The sequence below is a fragment of the Cupressus sempervirens genome, chromosome 11 (genome assembly GCF_028749045.1).
Source record: "Cupressus sempervirens isolate cs-2001-9-10 chromosome 11, ASM2874904v1, whole genome shotgun sequence".
Taxonomy (NCBI): domain Eukaryota; kingdom Viridiplantae; phylum Streptophyta; class Pinopsida; order Cupressales; family Cupressaceae; genus Cupressus; species Cupressus sempervirens.
The window spans coordinates 479665256-479669938 of record NC_143128.1 but is presented as its reverse complement, the minus strand read 5'-3'; the positions used below and the strand labels follow the sequence as shown (position 1 = coordinate 479669938).

Genomic DNA, 4683 nt, shown 5'->3' with positions numbered 1-4683 from the left:
TTTCTAAATACTAATATTTTGAATTAATTTTAAAATACAATTTATGTTTTAATTTAAAAAATAAAAATATATAAAATAATTAAAACAAGTGTCACGTAGTGACTTGTACTTACCTCATAGTTAAAAAATTATTTATAATATAATTTTGGTGTTGTTAAAGGAGCATTAAGAGAACTATACTAATTATAATTAATTTTTTTTATTCATATAGTTGATAATAATTGCTTAATTTAAGTAAAATTGAAAACTTATTGTGAGGATACACTAGTGAAAAATATTGGGTAGAGGTTACAATGTAGTGAAAAATTAATAATCATGTGAATTCTATACATTTAAATTTTGTCATTTAAATTTTGTTCTGTTTTGTAATGTATATCTTGGACCAAAAAAAATGTAATGTGGAAGTAGCCTAGATCCTATAAGACTAAACCAATTTAACCAATCATGTATGAAATAAATATTTTTTATAATATATAAATTACATAAATACATATAATACCAAAAAATTAGATAAATATCATAAACAATTGCTAGTTAATGGTAATAGCCTCAACTTTATTTTTTAAATAATATATTTCAAATTGACTACCAAAAATAAACGAAATTGTAATTATCTTATAATGAAAAAGACCAGAAAAATAAATAAATGAAATAAATGAAAAAATCAATATAACTCAACTTTCTGCACACAAGCTTGCCTTACATTCTAGGGTTTCTAGGGTTTTATTTCAAAACAACTGCGTTTTTCTTTCTGTTACGCACGAAGGAAAGAACAGGCGTAATACAAGAAGCGGCGGATAGCAGGCACCCAGAGATCTCAGATTGAGAGGCTTGTAAAAATTTACAATGGTAAGATTTTATCTGTGATGCAATCGTATTTTCTTCATTCTCCGTAATTAGTCTGTTTCCGTCCAGTTTGCTATTACCCTTCTATAGGTCCAGCGTGCAGAAGTATTCTCCTGCATGATAGTTCTAATCGGAATGGATCTCAGAGAAAACGTGTTCTTAACGGACATGATCTTTACACTGCTTCAGTTTCCTCAAGCTTATGCACTATTAGGGGTTACTTGTTTTTGAGAGCATGGGCATTTCTAATTGTTCGCGTTACTATTTTTTCATGTTTTATTCAGTCTGGGAAGAAGAAGACCAGAGAAGTGAAGGAGGAAAATGTTACTCTAGGACCTGCAGTTAGGGAAGGAGAACATGTGTTTGGTGTAGCCCACATATTTGCGTCTTTCAATGATACATTCGTGGTAAGCTGTAATCTATGTTATGTATCATTCAGCAGCTTGAATTTCCCGTAGCATTTTATCATCCTAATTTTCTTTCCTGTACAGCATGTGACTGATTTGTCTGGAAAGGAAACACTTGCCCGTGTTACAGGTAAAAAGCTTTTTGTCAACACATTCTGGTTTTATTGTGACATAATTACCTTTTAGAAGTTTCTAGTAAGATAACAAATTGACATTGTTCAATCTTTGAATCGCTAATAATTGCCGTACCTGATGCTATCAGGTGGTATGAAGGTCAAAGCTGATAGAGATGAATCATTCCCCATATGCTGCGATGCTTGCTGCACAAGACGTTGCACAAAGATGCAAGGTATATTATTTCAGTTGGATTTATCGACACAAAGGTTTTCAGTGAATTACCATATTGATGTACATAGTTTTAAACTTTTAATACCAAGTACATGGCATATAATTTGGTTTTCAGGAGCTTGGCATAACTGCCTTGCATATTAAGCTTCGGGCAACAGGAGGGAATAAAACAAAGACTCCTGGACCTGGAGCACAATCAGCTCTTCGTGCTCTTGCTCGATCTGGAATGAGAATTGGTCGCATAGGTAAAGCTGTTTGCTATTATTTATTTTTTGTTTTGAAATTAACTGGTTTTGGATGTTGCTGAAAACACGGAAAATTGTATATTTGACTTAGTTGTCTTTTTTGACAGAGGATGTGACTCCCATTCCAACAGACAGTACCAGAAGAAAGGGTGGACGAAGAGGAAGAAGGCTGTAGTATTTTTGTTGGATGCTATTATTTGTTTTGACACTTCACAAAGTAGATGATTTAGTTCCAGTACTTTGGGCCAATTGCATGATTTGCAAACACAAGAGTAGATGATTTAGTTCCAGTACTTTGGGCCAATTTTTGCATAATTCAGTTGTATGAGAGGTATTTAATTTTATTCCGAAAAATATCTAGGATATATGGTGTTTAATTATAGAGCAACTTTTTGAGCAAAACTCATTGCATTTCAATTGGAATTTACTTTAGTTTATAGAATCTAGTCAAGCTTTTGTGCTAGAATCCTGTTTGGTTTGTTTATTGATAACAATTTCAGCCTTTGTGGTATATGACCGTGATTATTTCTGTTATGATTGCGCTCTTATTTACTGATAATCTGTGCACTGGGAAGCATTACATTAATTTTATTTTCTTCTTCTGTGCCCACTTTCTTCACTTAATTGTTGAACTACATGCTAGCACTTTAAATTGCCCATAGGTAATGAATATAGGTGCCAAACACCTTTTTCTCCTCTTAGAATGCATCTCCAATCATTGGCCTATGGAGTTGGACATAAAGATTCAGATGATCCAGAGAAGTTGAAAATGGAGAGAATATGGGAAACTTTATTGTTTCCTTTAAGAGTTGAATACGATCAAGCATATGTTTCGTGTGACTGCTGAAGAGGATAACTATATTTGATGATTCCAAGAAGTTGAAACTGAAGAACACAGGAAACTTGATAGTTAATTTAAGGTTGTTACTTCTAGAGTTAAATATGAACAAACATGTAATGTTGTGTGAGTGTTAAAGAGTAGTTTTCTGATGATGATTCAGAAAGTCTAAATTGGCGAATTAAGGAAATTTCGAAATTACCTAAGGCGACTTCTAGAGTGGAATATGAATGGGCATGTAATGCATTTGATAAAGCAGCAGAATAATAGTATCCCGAGTCTTCACATAAGTTTTTGAAGGCAAGACAAAACAGGCACATATTGTCTTAAAACAGAAAAGCAACACTAACACAACAATCCAACAGAACAAAAAAGCACTGACAACAAAATCGACCCAGTAAAAGAACCTAGGGAGTAGGAACATTCCCCAATCATTTAACATAACCCTATGCAAATTATTGTTATACTTGTTCTTCATAGGCTTCTCCAAACCAGAGATGGTATAGCTATTTTTCTTCTTATCAACATCCCACGGAAAATCTGTGCATTAATTTTGAGCTAAAACTTAATCATATTATTCATTTTACTTATAACATCTTAACCATTCTTTTTTCTGCAAGGCATTGATTTGGTTGGTATTGGTTCACACAGCGTAAACTAATCTGCCTCTGTATGCTTTGGTGAGACTGTGAGCATTCACTATAATCAGAGTCTGTGTAGGGAGCATTCATTTTGTTAGTTTGTGGTGATTGATTAGAGAAGTACTGTACACACTTCATAATTCTTTGGGGCTCGGAAATTTTTTTTGGGCCCTATGGGTCAACATGTAATAATTAATTATAACCCTCAAGCAGTAAAAATACTTGTATAAAAGGGCTTAGGGTTAGGTTTTTCACAAGGTGTGATGCAAAAATTGCTTCTTGTGACAGTATTGAGCTGTAAGGGATTACAGATTGTAATCAGGTTGTAATCACTAGATTGTAATAATATTGGACTTGCTGTTTGGTGGACGTAGCCCAGGGTTTGGGTGAACCGCGTTAAATCTTGGTGTCTTGTGTTCTCTTATGTGCGATCTATTATTTTCTGATATTGTTTATATTTGCATGTAATTGTTATTTCTTTCTGTGGCTTAATCCTAACACATTTCATCAAGAATTTGTTGCCCTCCTACTTCATAGTGGTCCTCGTATTCCTCCAGATCAGAATTTCCCATGGGTGATTCAATTTCTTTCGTGTATAGGGGTTTAGAGCTATCCAAATGGCCAGATCTTTATATGACCGCACCACCTTGTTTGGAGTTAGACCCTAGAGCCCTGTCATCGTCAATCACTTCTTTATGAGCTTTTTCATGTTTGGATTCAAATACTGCACTTCCAACAAATTGAGTAATATCTCCAAATGTCCCTCTATCATTCTTAGGGTGTGTGTAGCTGTTTTGGTCATGAACATTTTAAGAGAAAGCAGTTTTCTTTTTTTAACCCTTTTTGTTGTGACAGCCTTCAATAATATTACTGATGTGCTAATGTTATGAGTGTTGCCTTCGTCCTATGTATGTTAAGGAGGCTTATTACCTCTTTTTTGGATTTCTTTAATAATTTTTCCTCTTACTATATTATCTCCCATTGGTTGTTATTCACGTTTTGAGTTGTGTAAATGCTATAGTAAAAGAGCAAGCGTAGTGATATGATTCCAAAAGAAAGTGAGTGGAAGGCAATGCATTTGTAACATTCCGGAGCTCAACAGAGTTAGAAATATTTAAGCGAGAGTAGTACGCAGTCCTCTTGATCTATTGGTATGTAACCTCTTTGATAAAATTGTATTCTATGTTGTGGCGATGTTATAGATCACATTCATATAAATTGGGGAACTGATAAAGCAGAAATGTTAGTGGACATTGTTGAACATATGATAAGACTGAGAGGGGGTTCTAAATGAGTCTTGACTAGATCTTAAAACTTTTCTGTCACACACACTTATTACTTATTTTTATCCAACTTAA

General features: G+C 33.8%; 1 pseudogene across 1 annotated transcript; it reads left to right on the top strand.

The window, feature by feature from the left end:
• Positions 1-665: 665 nt before the first annotated feature.
• On the top strand, positions 666-2248 carry LOC149530464 (small ribosomal subunit protein uS11y-like; annotated as a pseudogene). Its single transcript, XR_016358465.1, has 6 exons — positions 666-849; positions 1131-1253; positions 1338-1383; positions 1516-1602; positions 1717-1846; positions 1954-2248. The product of XR_016358465.1 is annotated as a small ribosomal subunit protein uS11y-like (transcript).
• The last annotated feature ends 2435 nt before the right edge of the window (positions 2249-4683 follow it).